The sequence below is a fragment of the Lynx canadensis genome, chromosome A2 (genome assembly GCF_007474595.2).
Source record: "Lynx canadensis isolate LIC74 chromosome A2, mLynCan4.pri.v2, whole genome shotgun sequence".
Classification (NCBI taxonomy): Eukaryota; Metazoa; Chordata; class Mammalia; order Carnivora; family Felidae; genus Lynx; species Lynx canadensis.
Genome location: NC_044304.2, coordinates 38,892,726 through 38,909,867, shown reverse-complemented (window position 1 = coordinate 38,909,867; position 17,142 = coordinate 38,892,726).

The window sequence follows — 17,142 nt, the reverse complement described above, 5'->3', positions numbered from 1 at the left end:
TTTGGGGTATGTTGCAAGGTAGGGATTTGGCTTTTCCATCTAAATGAGTAACCAGTTTTCAACCACTGATTGACTACTACATCATGTTAGTATCTAGGAGAAGTGCTTTATGTGTATTTCTGTGGTGTCACACTCTGAAAAAGGTATTCATCTCAAGGGTGGAGATTTAATTGAATCAATAAGTTTTACTGCCTCATCAAGAACATTCATAAGTGAAACTGGTATTTTTTTTTTACTGTAAGTGGCCTAATGGGGGTGAATACAATAATTGTATCCTCAGCTTGGTCCTCTGCCTTGGTTCGTGTTAAGATACCATCAGCTGTACCCACCATTGTCTTTGTATCATCAGTGCAAATGTCAACACAGTGAAAAAGGAGAAAAAGCAGATCGTGTTTTGGTATGATTATGAAAATCATTTTGACCTTGCAGACCTTCCTGAAAGGGTCTCAGAGGACCACTGCAATGGTCTACAAGTTCCATGAGAATAAGAATTCTGCCTATCTTGCTAGTCATTGAATCCCCAGTGCCTGGTACATAGGAGGACAATTAATACTTATTGAATGAATATGTGTTGCCACCTGTATCAATTAGCTTTTGTTGTAATAACTACGTATAGCAAGTAACTATAAAATCTCAGTGGCATTATAAAAGTAAGCATGTTTTACTCCTGCATGTGCCGGTTGCTTGGGATTCTCCTGGTCTTGGCTGGGTTTGTCTGGGCAACTCTGCTTCTTGCTTCTGGTCCATGTGTCAGCTGGACTCATTCAGTGCTTAGTCTCTCATCCTTCTTGGGCCACTGAGCTAGTTAGGGCCTATTGCAGAGACACAGAGAGAAACCAGAAACACATTGGGCCTTTGAAACCTTGGATGAGGCCCTGTCACTACTACCCATATATTTTTGCCCAGACAAGTCACATGGCCAAGCCCAGAGTCAAGGGGCAAGAAAGGATTCTTTGTCCACAGTAAGGTCATGGCAAAAATGTGGATGCAGAGGGGCGCCTGGGTGGCGCAGTCGGTTAAGCGTCCGACTTCAGCCAGGTCACGATCTCGCGGTCCGTGAGTTCGAGCCCCGCGTCAGGCTCTGGGCTGATGGCTCAGAGCCTGGAGCCTGTTTCCGATTCTGTGTCTCCCTCTCTCTCTGCCCCTCCCCCGTTCATGCTCTGTCTCTCTCTGTCCCAAAAATAAATAAACGTTGAAAAATGTGGATGCAGAGAGATAGGGATGGAGAACTGAGACCAAACTACTAATAGGGAGACCAACTCTTCCCAATTTGCCTGAGATTTTTCTGGATTTACTCCTGAAAGCGTGACATCCCTAGAACCCCCTCAGTCCTGAAAAAACTGGGACAGTTGGTTACCGTAACTGCTCCCCAATATATTTTGAGCTGTAAGCAAGTTGAAAATTGTATGGTGTGGGAGCTGGTCCCATTTAAAATTTTTTCTCAAGCACTATAGATGAAAGTATTTAATAGAAAACAACTGGTTATAATTGGGGAAGGAATAAATGTTTCATAATTATTTTAACCCTTCACTAAGAAAGACATATTCCATGTATATAGAACCATCAGGTCAAACATTAATATAGCAAAAAAAAAAAAAAAAAAAAAGAAAAAAAAACATTAATATAGCACATTTTACTTGAACACATTTTTAAACTATATACTAAGAAAATTCAATTTTAAATGTATACATACTATATCATTTATATGTGATAAACTATGGTAGCAATCTCTTATATTTTGCAAATATCTTTTAACATTTTCTTCAATTCAGTTCATTTTTATATCCTTAATCATAAAACTATAAAAACAAGATGATATTGTTACTGGTACCATGTAATTATGTAACAGCTCATTGGGCAAGAAAGAGCACATTTAAAGGAGTGAGGTAAGCAAAGGATATTTTGGAGGTATTAATGACCTTGGGTATCGAAGCTAAGAGACTGAAGCAAATTTATGGGGTTACATTGCATCTTTAGCAGTTAAAACGCAAGAGAGAAATAATAAATCAGCTGAATCGTTGTAAGAAAATTGAATATTGTGTAGAGAGATTAACAGAACTACACAGGAATTGCGAGACGTATATGCCTGTTGCTGGGAATGGTAATGAGAGTATTGGAAATGAATGGTTCTGCATCGTCCTTGAAATATCATTACCTGTTGTTCAGAAAGGCCTGTTCCCATTTGTATTTTTCCTTAATGTAGTACATGCGTTTGCATCCTTGTTTGGTGAAATTGTTTGAAATATGTCAGAAATGTTCTCTAATTCCAATTGAAAATAACAATGTTCTGGAAGCTCAAAAGAGACTTTTAAAGAAAATCACTGGTGCTTAAAAATATGCCCTTTTAAAAATACAGTATTGGAAACCAATGAATCTGCTCTTGCTCTCAAATGAAGATGAATATGTATTAAAAGGATTGACTACCACTACAAAAAGACCTCGATGAAAATGTATCAAAAATGAAATAATAATTAAATATACATTATATGGTGGGAGTATTTTCATTCACTATTGTTCTTAGCACCGATGATTTAATATTTAATACACAAGAAAAAAGCCTTATACTCGAGCGCAACAAAGATCTCTATATAATGAAGTCAGCTGCCAATGTCCTGTTTTTTTGGAGCAACTCTATTCAGCAAAATCCGAGGACAGCAAAAATATGTGGATGGTTATAACATTTATCATTACCACAGCCCTAGAAAGTTGATAGAACCGTCCTGATTTGACAGATGAAGAAACAGGCTCAGAATGGTTAGTGTTTAGGCGATCACACAGCTTGTAAGTATCAGCATTGGAACTGACACCATCAATCCAGTGTCCATTGTTATTGCATCTGTATCCCACTGGGCTGTAGATGGGGCCAAAAAAGTACCTCTCTTAGAGGCTTTTCCTAATGTCCCTCTGTCATGCACATGCCTTGCTTTTGTCTGTTCAATATTCTTCTGATGAACAACTCCTCCCCTACCATGTAGTTCTCCTGGGTGGGTCTGGTAATGACAGTGCCTGTTCCCATAAACATACATGCACCCATACTCCTGTTCTCCCTCATGCAAGGTTGTGCTGTCACTGGATTGGGCCACTCACAGTACCCGTTATTTTTCCATGAATTCATCCTTTCCATGAATTTTCCAAACTGGTATAAGACAGCTTAATTAACCAATCTCTCTCCCTCTCTGTCTCTGTCTCTCTGTCTCTCTGTGTCTCTCCCTTCCCCTCAATAAAATGTAAGCAATTAGTCCATGTAATATCAGCTGCCATTTTTCTGACTCCACCCCTCAAACTCCCAACACAGTCACTAAAGAGAGCCTGTTTGCATTGAAAGACTCAGTCTAACACACAAAGAGAAGCAAAGATGAGAGGTGAATAGATAGAGAATCCAGAAGGCTCTATATGATCCCTAGATCTAGCCATGCTGGACATGAGCCAATAAATTTTCATTGACATGAGCCAATAAATTTTCTCCTTGGATAAGCTGGTTTGAATTGGGTTCCTGTAACTTTCAACTAAGAGGCTCTTGACAACTGTACCTCTCTCTTCTGTGCTTCTGTAGCCCTCAGAGCCTGTCTTTATGGTATATGTATTCATATGTGCACCATCCTTCCCCACTAAATTGAGAAGTCATCTAGGATAGACACTGTGTCTCATTTACTTTGTATCCCCAGCCCCTTGCATAGTGTCTAAACAAAGTGCACATTCATTATTAGAATCTAGTCAAATTAACAAGAAACAGATAAACACTCCAATAAAATATGGTCAATGACATGTTCAGGTATATCCTAGAAGAAGAGTCCTGAAAAAATGCTCAACTTCACTGGTATCCAAGAAGTACAACTTAAAGCCACAGAAATATCATTTCACAGTCACCAAGATAGGTAAAATGTTGAACTCTAACAATAAATATTGGTGAAGATGTGGGGAAACACACCCATAGGTTCTTTGTGTTGAGTGTAATTTGATAAAACCATTTGGAAAGCCAATTGGTCAAAACCTAGTAAAATTCAAAGCATGCATACCACTTAATTCTGTGATTCCACTTCTAAAAAAGAAAAGAAAAGAAACCTTAGTGCATGTCAACAAGGATCCCCACTGCAGCCTTTTGGAAAAAATGAGAAAGCACCTAAAACTCCACCTTCAGAAGATTAAGTTGTAGCCATGCCTATCATGGAGTACTCCAGAATAGTTAAAATGAATGGAATGGATCTACACGTATCAACCCAGATCCACTTCAGAAATATGATGATGTATGTGGATCCTGAGAAACTTAACAGAAGACCATGGGGGAGAGGAAAGGGAAAAAAAAAGTTAGAGAGAGGGAGGGAGGTAAACCATAAGAGACTCTTAAATACTGAGAACAAACTGAAGGTGAATGGGGGGTGAGGGTGAGGGGAAAGTGGGTGATGGGCACTGAGGAGGGCACCTGTTGGGATGAGCACTGGGTGTTGTATGGGAACCAGTTTGACAATAAATTATATTTAATATAAAAAATGCATATACTGGCTACGTTTTGATGAATTACTTTTTCTCTATAGAGTTTTTGTCCCTTCCTTCCCCCCACCACCACCAAATCAGGCAGTAGTTTTCAATTTTTTAATTTCCTAGGGGCTTCTGGGTGGCTCAGCGGTTATGCGTCCAGCTTCGGCTCAGTCATGATCTCACAGTTTGTGGGTTTGAGCCCCGTGTTGGGCTCTGTGCCAACAGCTCTGAACCTGGAGCCTGCTTCAGATATTGTGTCTCCCTCTCACTCTGCCCCTCCCCTGCTCACATTCTGTTTCTCTCTCTCTCAAAAATAAATAAACATTAAAAAATGTAAATAAATATTTTTTTAAATTTCTTAAAAAAAGAAATATGATGATGAGTGTAAATCAAGTTGCAAGAGGATACGTGGAAGGTGATACCATTCACCTGGGTTTTTTTTAAATATGAAATTTATTGTCAAATTGGTTTCCATACAACACCCAGTGCTCATCCCAACAGGTGCCCTCCTCAATGCTCATCACCCACTTTCCCCTCTCCCCCACCCCCATCAACCCTCAGTTTATTCTCAGTTTTTAAGGGTCTCTTATGGTTTGCCTCCCTGCCTCTCTACCTTTTTTTTCCCCCTTCCCCTCCCCCATGGCCTTCTGTTAAGTTTCTCAGGTCCACATAAGAGTGAAAAACATATGGTATCTGTCTGTCTCTGTATGACTCATTTCACTTAGCGTAACACTCTCCAGTTCCATCCACGTTGCTACAAAAGGCCATATTTCATTCTTTCTCATTGCCAAGTAGTATTCCATTGTATATATAAACCACAACTTCTTTATCCATGCATCAGTTGGTGGACATTTAGGCTCTTTCCATAATTTGGCTATTGTTGAAAGTGCGGCTATAAACATTGGGATACAAGTGCCCCTATGCATCAGCACTCCTGTATCCCTTGGGTCAATTCCTAGCAGTGCTATTGCTGGGTGATAGGGTAGATCTATTTTTAATTTTTTGAGGAAGCTCCACACTGTTTTCCAGAGAGGCTGCACCAGTTTGCATTCCCACCAACAGTGCAAGAGGGTTCCCGTTTCTCCACATCCTCCCAAGCATCTATAGTCTCCTGATTTGTTCATTTTAGCCACTCTGACTGGTGTGAGGTGATATCTCAGTGTGGTTTTGATTTGTATTTCCCTGATGAAGAGTGACGTTGAGCATCTTTTCATGTGCCTGTTGGCCATCTGGATGTCTTCTTTAGAGAAGTATCTATTCATGTCTTCTGCCCATTTCTTCACTGGATTATTTGTTTTATGGGTGTGAGTTTGGTGAGTTCTTTATAGATTTTGGATACTAGCCCTTTGTCTGATAGGTCATTTGCAAATATCTTTTCCCATTCCGTTGGTTGCCTTTTAGTTTTGTTGACTGTTTCCTTTGCAGTGCAGAAGCTTTTTGTCTTGATGAGGTCCCAGTAGTTCATTTTTGCTTTTAATTCCCTTGCCTTTGGAGATGTGTCCAGTAAGAAATTGCTGCGGCTGAGGTCAGAGAGGTTTTTTCCTGCTTTCTCCTCTAAGGTTTTGATGGTTTCCTGTCTCACATTCAGGTCCTTCATCCATTTTGAGTTTATTTCTGTGAATGTTGTAATAAAGTGGTCTAGTTTCATTCTTCGGAATGTTGCTGTCCAGTTCTCCTAGCACCATTTATTAAAAAGACTGTCTTTTTTCCATTGGATACTCTTTCCTGCTTTGTCAAAGATTACTTGGCCATACATTTGTGGGTCCAATTCTGGGTTCTCTATTCCATTCCATTGGTCTATGTGTCTGTTTTTGTGCCGATACCATACTGTCTTGATGATTACAGCTTTGTAGTGGAGGCTAAAGTCTTGGATTGTGATGCCTCCTGCTTTGATTTTCTTCTTCAATATTACCTTGGCTATTCGGGGTCTTTTGTGGTTCCATATAAATTTTAAGATTGCTTGTTCTAGCTTTGAGAAGAATGCTGGTGCAATTTTGATTGGCATTGCATTGAATGTGTAGATTGCTTTGCATAGTATTGACATTTTAACAATATTTATTCTTCTAATCCATGAGCATGGAATGTTTTTCCATTTCTTTGTATCTTCTTCAATTGCTTTCATAAGCTTTCTATAGTTTTCAGCATACAGATCTTTTACATCTTTGGCTAGGTTTATTCCTAGGTATTTTATGATTCTTGGTGCAATTGTGAATGGGATCAGTTTCTTTATTTGTCTTTGTGTTGCTTCATTATTAGTGTGTAAAAATGCAACTGATTTCTGTACATTAATTTTGTATCCTGTGACTTGCTGAATTCATGTATCAGTTCTAGCAGACTTTTGGTGGAGTCTATCTGGTTTTCCATGTATAGTATCATGTCATCTGCAAAAAGTGAAAGCTTGACTTCATCTTTGCTAATTTTTATGCCTTTGATTTCCCTTTGTTGTCTGATTGCTGATGCTAGAACTTCCACTGTATTAAACAACAGCGTTCACCCAGATATTTAAAAAAAAATGGGCTTTATATACTATTCCACCTAATTTTAAGTTTAAAATATCCCTTAATAAAGTTTAAAACAGTATGTTGCTTATTGTCACACAGAATGTAGTAAAAGATAAAAACAGATGAGAAGAATAATCTGCTTCAGTGCATTTCTAAGGGAGAAGAGTACGAAAGAAGTTTCCATGAAATCTATAATGTTTTACTTAAAGGTTTCTTGTTTTAATTTTTAATTTTTTAATTTGTTTTACATGGTTTTTTATTTATTTAGAGAGAGAGAGTGGGACAGAGGGAGAATTTTAAGCAGGCTCTGCACTGTCAGAGCAGAGTCCGATGTGGGGCTTGAACTAATGAACCATGAGATCATGACTGAGCTGAAATCAAGATTTGGTGGCTCAACCAACTGAGCCACCCAGGCACCCCTATGTTTATGTGTTATTTCTTTGGGAAAAAATTTATCTGAAGCAAATATAGCAAAATATTAAGAGCTCTCAGGTCTAGGAGACAGGTAGATACTTTCTTACATGTTAAGAGAAGAACTTTTTGAAGAATGATGATTCAAAAAATCAAATATTAAAAACTCGAAAAATATTTTAAAAATAAGTAATCCATGTTCACTGAGTTAGTTGTTGAGGGACTGCTCACCCCAGACCCATTTTGCTACAAGGGAGGAAAGCAAAAACAATTATGGCAGGAGGAGAGGAAGGAATAAAAATCCTTCAGTGTTTTATAATATACAGCAACCTCAACTTGTGTTGTAGCCATTTAATATAATAGAAAAGGGCATCTGAATTTCTGTACTGCAGATTTTCTGAAAGCCATGAGAGTTTACTTTTTATTTATTTATTTTTTTTAGCTTTCACCATTACACAAAATCCCATTCACTGGAACCAGGATTCCATACCATCTGCCTCCTGGGAAACTCTGATAATCTGCTGGCCTAAAAGGTCCAGGTATCTGAAAGTGGCAGGTCAGCGAGGTTTTACAAAGGCCTCTCTGAAGACAGTTTACAACTTACCCTTTTCCAAGGTAGGAAAGTTAATTTGCTATTTATAGGTACCAATGTTTATGGTCAAAACACTTCCAATTTTGTGAGCAATTGATTTAATTGTAATAACTTCTATAACCCAGCGGTCTGGACCTAGGCCAGCCACCAACATTCCCTGACAATGTGCTTACGCTCTGGGAGGCTGAGACCCAGCCCTGTGAGGCTGGAGTAGAAGAGAAGGCAATCTCTGTGCTTCTAGGTCAGAATGTCTGCAGAACAGGAACAAAAGCACATATGTCAGAGTCACAGAAAAGCTAACAGAGCGGCTGCCCTTGGAATAACTTGGGGCTGATCTTGCCCTCCTCCATGAAGCAGTGGGGGAGGGGTGCTGCATTTGGGGTGTTTGTCTGGGCCCTCCGTCCCACCAATCCATATAACAGGGCATGGTACAGAGGAGCCTGTGATACAGCAATAGAAACACTGTGATCCCTTCTCAGCCTCCAAAGTTGTGCAAGGGAGCACTGCTGAGTTCTTTGGGGTAGTCTTTGTTTTCTTTTCCACCAAGGGAAGAGGCAGACAAAAGGAATCTTACCTCCCCCAGGAGAACCAGCCACAGAAACTGTGGTATGGCATGGCCACATCAGGCAGGTGAGTTCACAACAGAACAGCATAGTTTGGCTCTTAGGTTGACCATTGAAAGTAGTGCAGAAGGAGGGACCTTGTGTTCTTTGGCTACATGACCTGATGCCTACCTTCAGAAAATGAGCAAACAAAGATAAGAACACACTGCAGAGAGCTTGAAATTGAGGGAAACAGGGGCTGTTGATGCCAAATACACTTCATGGAATCCAGTTTCCCCACAGAATCAGTTTCCCCACGGTAGAGTGTGATTAAGACACCTGGCCTGATCCTCCATCGAAACTAAGAACCCAAGAACCCAAACTTCCTGTGTCTGGCTTGGTTCATCACTAAGTTAACAGAACGAAGGAAACAGTGGACCTTGATTTGTAATCTACCTGGGCATTTTCCTTCTGCTTCAGTTGTGTTTCACATACATCTGTATTGGTCTGTATTATCCCTGAGTTACACCTACACATCTGGGAGAACACATAGGTACTTCCTGGGGCACAGGAGACAGGGTGACCCTCTTAAAATGTAAATATCATCAGGTCACCTTCGGTTCAACATTCTGTTGTGACATCTCATCTCATTCAGAGCAAAACCCAAAGTCTCTACCATAGCCCTTGGGCTCTGTGCAATATAGACACCTTCCACCAACCACCGTGCACCTCGAACCTCACCTCCTACCCTCGGCTCAGTCACTCAGGCTAGCTGTGGCTCTCAGCACAACAGGCACATGCCAACCTGGAATGTTCTTCCCCTGATACCTGGATGGCTTGCTTCCCCATTTTCTTCAAGTCTTTAATTGCCTGTCACTTTCTCTTCCCTGGCCGTTCTCTATAAAATTGCAACCCTCAGCTCCAGTCCCCACTCTACACAGACATATCTCTTTACCTACTTCATTTTCTCCAAGTGTGCACCACCATCTGACATTCTGCATGCTGTAGTCCTTTGTTTAATATCTGTCTCTCTTCCCCCCCCCCACCCTCCTAGAGTGTTCATTTCATAAGTGCAGGGACTTGTGCCTGTCTTGATCATTGCCATATTCTCAGAGAGAAGACCGTGGCACATAGAAAGTGCTCAAATATTTATTGAATCCATGAAGTACCTGAAAGAAAGATGTTCATTGAACCCAGAAGATGGAGCAAAATACAATTTTATCCATTAAATCACGTTCTAATAGACACCTGTCACCCACCTGTGTTTCTCTCCCAGGGTTCCTGCCCATCTTGGATGAACAAGATGAGGTCTTTCATTCCCTACCTAATTCTTGAGAGAAAAGCCTTCTCAGAGCAAATACACTTTTCTTGCCAACGTTGACTGCCTCTTGAGGTTTAACATCAATGTGTAGTTATGCTATTAACTTCTTGGCTTTTCTGTCTGTCTAATTAAAGACCATGTTCTTAGAAGAGAGGATGGGGAAAAGAGAAGAAGGGGGAAGAGAGTCCCATCAGGTCACATCTTTGTATCTCACAGACGCAACTACAAGAAACAGCAAATACCAGTCACTGTCCATGAATCTCATGACCAAGTATCACCAGAATAGGGACTTTCAAATGTCTTTGATAGCTAAACATTTAATATTGAGATCCAGGACACATGCACACAGGCACATTTATATTTCTGAAACAAAATATTTATGAAACAGTATCATTATTTGGAGTGTGGCACTCTTGACATTTTGCATTCTATTCTATTTCATTTTTTAAAATGCCAATCTTGATCTTTGACTTCGTTTCATAACCCAGTGGATCACAGACCATAGTTTAAAGACCTCTGGTCTCAACTCTGAGCCCTTGAACTAGAATGTCACATGCATCTCTGCAGTCTCTCGGATAAATGTGGAACATACAGTCATTGCACGTCACCATTTTCCTGCTTCATGCACAAGTGTGATGTAAGTAAAAAATATGATATAAACGTGGATGTATTTTTTAAGACCTTTTATGTCCAAGAGAGAGATGTTGTAGTATACATTATGAGATATTTTAGTAGAATAATTAAAAATAACTATAGTACCAGGTAAAATGTTAAATGTATAGAATATTCCTTCACCATGAGCAGTTTCCAAAGCCTGCACTCTTGTGATTATTACCAGATGACTGTCACTTCATACTAAACGAATTTACTGAGTGCTCTCCCTCCTTTTCTTCCTCTCTCTCTCTCTCTCTCTCTTTTTCTCTCCCTCCCCGCCCTGTCTCCTTCACACACACACACACACACACACACACGCACACACTTTATTCTAGCTCTCAGAACTCCGGCACTACCTTGGAGTAGCACTTGCTATGGAACTTTGTAAACTAAACACCAATCACTGAAAGGGTGAATTGTCTTTTGAAGAAGCAGTTATGCCTACTGGAAAAAAATGTTCAAGAAGGGGGGAGCATATGACAAGTGTACAAATTTTATATTAGATCGTGCAAACAGACAAAAGCAGGTGGCTTTGACAGGCTGCAGCTTGGATCAAGTGGGATTTTTTTTTTTTTTTTTTTTTTATCAAGGGCCCTCCTGATTCTAGGACCACCACATCATTTTTACATGCTGACTCAGACCGTCCTTACATAGTGTGTAAAGGAAGTAGGCAGCTGTTGTGATTCTCATTATGTGTTTGTGCAAACTGGGCCTCCAAGGAGTTAGTCACACTGGGGAAAAAGCCTCTCATTCCCAGTTCCAGTTGCAGGAAGGAACCCAGCCTCCGTGCTGTATGTGCAGTGACGTTGATTGCTTTATGGTTAGTAGTGCCAAAGAACTGGAAACAGGGTGGAGTTGGTCTGGAGGGAGATGGCTGGCCAAATAGTAATATCTATACTACAAAATGTTATGCAGCTGTTTTAGATCTGAGCAATAGCTTAAGTCTGAGTTTACTCAGAAAAGCAAGCTAGAGAAAAAGAAAAATACATATAGCATAATCCCATTTTTTTTTTTTTATTTAGAAAGAAAGGAACATGCTATACAGAATTTGGGTAGAATTACCTATAAGTGTTCATAGAAGGTTGTTGAAAAATAAAGACAGATATATACTAAATGATCACTCTTAGTTACTTAGGGAGAGCTGGCGTATGGGCCTGCACAAAGGGGATGACAGGGTGTATAGGTGGCTTTTTTGTTGTGTAATTACATTTCTTTCAAAAAGTAATATTTGAGAATTTAAAGATTCTGACAGAGGATATTTAAAACAATCAAAGAAAAGTACCTTTCTTCTACATCTGTTGTAAGTAAAGTGACCTTCTCAAGGTCTCCTATGTTGAAAGGGACAGCATCAGGACCGTCATCCATGTTTTTGACCCCAAGGCCGCACCCTTTCCTCAAAGCTACAAGCTGCCTCTCGTGTATCAAGTGCATGTAAAACTGTGTACACCTAAAAGTGGTATTGGGCTGAACACACATAGTGAAGAAGAGAATAATGCCACGTAAGAAAATGGCCCGAATGATTGTTGTTACCGCACAGTGTTTAATGCAAATTTAAGCATGCGAGTCAGGTACCACACTAGCTGTTGAAGAAATGTAATGCTGACAGTATTTGGCAATAAAATAATAATCACTGTGTGTATCTCTGATGAAATGAGATTTAATCCATTTGAGCTCCTAATTGTCTGCCACACTACATTAAAGATGGATACCAGTATTGTCTCCACTGCTCAGAAATATGAAATTCAAAGCAATATGCACAATGTCTTGAAATAAGCTAGCTTAATGAACCAGCAAATTAGACCTTTCTATCTCTTTATTTAACATCCAGTTCCATGAATTTATCAGAGTTCATTACAAAGGTGCAATATTTAAAGAAATGCTGCTAAATTCATTTATGATTAGAACTAATGACTTTGAAAAAGACTTCTCATATTTTTAGAGAGAGCCATTATTTATTATTGAATTTATATGGCTTTGGGTAATAAATGTTAAATCTTTTCTCCCTTCCTTCTGTTATTTATAGTTTGAATTCTGTAATACAGCCTCAAAAAAAAAATCTCATGGAAAGAAGTAAACTTTTACCTGCAAACACAGCAATGGCGTTCAGGAAAACAATGGCAAAGCTTTCTTCTTGACCTGTGACAGGTTTTCAGTGGGTGGGTGAAAGGGAACTTGGCCCCTAGGATACATTTGGCAATGTCTGGAGACATTTTTGGTTGTCACACCTGAGGGGGGTGTTACTTGCAGCTCTTGGATGGAGAGCACAGACGCTGATGAACACCCTACAGTGCACAGGACAGCTCCTTCATTGGTTAATTATCCCGCCCTAAATATCAGTCCCAAGACAAAGAAACCCTGACCTAGGTAAATGGGTCCCATTCAAAGAATGCTCCATTTTATTCGGTATTTTCTCAAATGAGATCACTTTTCATCTTGTCACATAGATTTAGAGGAAGACCAACTAAAAGTGTGGATCTGGATCACATGATTTTTCCCCCTAATAGTTAAAGTAGTAATGACTTTAGCATCTGCAATAAAGACAATAGCGTTGAAGGCTAAAATAGAACCCTAGAAATATAGATTAGAGAAATGACTTTAACTTGTCCAAACTTTTGATATATTTTCAAGGGGATAGCTTGGCCATTTTCAACTAAAAGCATCTGGCTATCTAATGGGTTTCAAGATGTTAGCATTTTAGTCCAAAAATGCTTAAAAGAAACCTGCTTGGGATTCTCATTTAGATGAGAAGGGTCTATCTCCAGCGTCAAGAATGATGGCAAATAATGGGAAGATCACAAGGTCTGATTCATTGTAACTTGCATTTACCCAGAACATTATTTATGGTCAGTTCAATGTAGCACTTCCACACTTTCGACAGATTTGATTTCAGTATTGCTGAATTTCTCTTTTAATGTTCTAGTCTCAGCTCTAACTTGAATCTGTCTCTCTGCATGCATATGGAATCCAGTTAATTTGATAAAATTTAACTCGGTATGTTTAGTATGCCTGTGATAACAATGATCAATGTTTCTTTAAGCCTTATGTATTTAAAGGCAAATAGAACCATTATGAAGTGGCCCAATGAAGAAGGATGAAGAAATGGAAATTCTCCTCATCCAAAAGAAAATAACAATCAAGAATCAGAAAATAAAAAGATTAGAATCCCAATTAGCTACGCTTCTTGAGAACTAGGGTGTTTTGAAGGAAACTTGGTTTGATATCTAACATATGTTGGTAAATTCTTCGATCTCATTAAGTAGAATGAATATAATTGAAGCAGTCATAATTTAAGGGTCGTGTAACATGGCCTTTGTTTTTTTGTTTTTTTTTTTTTTTTTTTTGCGGCATTTCTTCTAGTGAGGGAAATGGTTTACTGGTTATGTGCCTGTCATGTATTTTCGGAAAAATAAATGTTACTAGCACGTCAAGTCCATGATTTTACTATAACTGCTCTCCAAAATAACGAAGTAGGTCTTGATGTTAGATCCCAGTCTATTTAGAGACAAATATCAAGTAAAGTACACAGGTAGGGCAAAAATTATGACTGGTACACAAATGAATGAAATCCTAGGGCAGTGGTTCAGAGTCATCATTCCACATAGGGTCCCCCTACAGCCCTGCCATCTTAACTCCTCCACCTCCACCTCAAAGTCATCATTCTGAACATTTTCATTATATAGCATTTTGGATGAACAAAGTAATAGGGATAGAGGTGTAATGGCCTCGGCATGTCATTACACTGGTTTTTACAACCAGTAACTCTTATTGTTCACTGGGCCCTTGTGATGATGATCAGTAACGTTTATATAGTGTGGACTACATGCCAGGATGTTGTAAGGATGTTACTTACTTGGTTTTGGGTTTTGTTTTGTTTCTTAACTCATGTAATCTACAAAATAACCCCATCTAATCAGATGCAGTTAGTCCTTGGTGAAGCTGGGATTTGAAACCAAGGATCTGCCTCTGGAGTCTGTACTCTTGACAACTATGCAAAACTGGGTCTCTTGTGAGAAAAGCAAGTGCCACACACCGTGTCAAAGGCTTTCACATATTATTTAACCCTCAAGGTACTCTTCTGCTGGCCCTCATTATCTCATTGACTACATGCAGTCAATGGGGTGAATCAATTCGTTTCTCACTAAGTTGTTTAGAGGGATAAACTTCCAATTACTCAAGACTTCAAGTCAGTGAAAATGAAAATGAGGAAGACACAAGAAGAGCCGTAATGATGTGAAAAGTAGAATTTTGATGAACGTTTATTCCCCATCTCATCATTTTTAAAGCTCATTCTTTCTGTATGGCTATAATGTATTTATACATCCAGGCAGTATCATGTGATATAACTTATAAATTATATTATGTTATATTATTATATTATATTATATTATATTATATTATATTATATTTATAGGGGATGTTTGAGCAAAAATTTTATACTGATGGATCAATATTTTATAGTTACTCCAGATATTCTCCCTGTCTGGGCCATTCCCTTGGCATACACAAGTCAACTTGGAAACTTACATTGTCTTCTTATAGCCTGTATATATGGACGACTTCATTTGCTGTGTACATTTAAATCCACTTTCACAGCCCATTGTCACTAATTGCTGGGAGTGTCTTAGACATAAAAAAGAATATGTCATTTTGAAGTTTCATCCACAAGATGAAATCAAAAACAGAACAGCTAGTCAATTTACAGAAAAGATCACATTGCTTAAAGGAATCCAAGAGGTTAGCTAAGTGAGCCATTTGGATATTCAAAGTATCCACTTCACAAATATTCATATAGCCTTATGCCAGCCACAGCAGAGACAGACCCCATGTGTCTGTCCTCAGGTTGCTAACAGTCTAGCCCAGTGGTTAAAAGCACAAAAGCCTGGCTGCATGACCTTGGGCAAGTTATTTAGCCTCTCTGTGCTCAAGTTTTCTCATCTGTACAATGGAAAACAGTACCTACCTCAAAGGGTTATGGTGAAGGAGTAGATAAATTAATAAATATGAAGTGCTTAGCACAGTGGCACCCACAAAGTACTATTTTCTCATTACTGTGTGTCATGATTAATTTTATGTGTCAACTCGGCTAGGCCGCAATGCCCAGCTATTTGGTTTGAGAAGGTATTTTTTAGATGAGATTAACACTAAAATAGGTAGACCTTGAGTAAAGCACATTATCAAAAATGTGGATACGTCTTATCCAAACACTTGAAAGGCTTGACAGAAAAATACTGACCTTCATATATACATATGGAATCTTATGACTATAAATATATATAAATATAAAGATGGATGGATGGGTGGAATCTTATGACTATAAATACATATAAATATAAAGATGGATGCATGGATAGATGGATGGATAGATAGATAGATAGATAGATATAGATATACATTCTATTGGCTCTCTTTCTCTGGGGACCCTAACTAATATACTACAGGATAATGTAACTAGTATTTCCAAGCCCTTCATACATATTATTTATCACTTTGAATATCATCTCACTTATTCTTCATAAAAGCCGTATTACCCGCATTTACAAAGAAGCAAACTGGCCTAAGAATGGCAAGTGACTTGCCCAAGGTCCATCCAGCTGGTACCTGACAGAGACAGGTGTCTCCCTCATATCCCCCTTCCTCAAGTAAATGCTGCCATTGTTTAATTTAGGGTTAAAAAGTTAGGGTTTCCAGTTCTGGGTGGAGTGATTTGTCTTCAGCTTACCCACAAGGCTGGGTGACACAGAAATATTGATGCAGCTGTTTTAAAACACTTTTCAAGCTATTGAGAGATACTAAATGGCAAATAATAAATTCCTGAAATGCATTTTGCCCGCCTTTGATTGTAATTCTTGCCAGAGTTGAACTGCAGAACTATGTTAGTGAAACTATTCACAATATTGCAGACAGAAGCCAACTAGACAGGAAAGAGTGTGGAACCCACAGAGTCCCCTTATTACAAGAGCTGTCTGGCAGAGGGGAGCAAGTGTAACATCTTAAGTGAAATTAGTCAAGGTTTCAAGAAGACCAACTGTGCTTTCGAGGGGAACAAACGTCTTTTGAGATAGATGGGAGGTTCAACTGTTTGAGAACGGACTTTCATATCCTGTCGTCTTATCAAGGGAGCATATTAGGGAATTGGCAAATCCAGTCAAGCGTCTTCCAGTAAATAATTCTGATCCTTGAATGAAGCTTATCTGAGGGCTCACCAAAGGCATCTAAATGAGTCCTAGAACCATCAGGCAAAACCAAATTAGCTAGCGTTCAGAAACAATTTCCTTTTATGTGCAAAGCTTGTTCTAAAAAAAAAAAAAAAAAAAAAAAAAAAAAAAAAAAAAAAAAAAACCTACACAGTTCAGAAGAGCTGTAAGGAAATATTTTTACAATCTGTTCCACTGGTTAACAGATTGAGTTTAGCCTCAGCTGGTGATTTTTGTCTCCTTAATTATGGGCAATAACAACACTTTAAATTGATATGGCGCTTTTAACTTTGCAAAAGATGGTCAAGTTCATTTATCAACTGATCTACTTTGTTGTACTGTGCTATAATTTTCAACTGATGGTCCAAGACAGCAGGCTAGCACATTATACAGAAAGACATGCTAAGAAGGATTGTCAATGCATCTTTTTTTTTTTTTCTAAACAATTTGG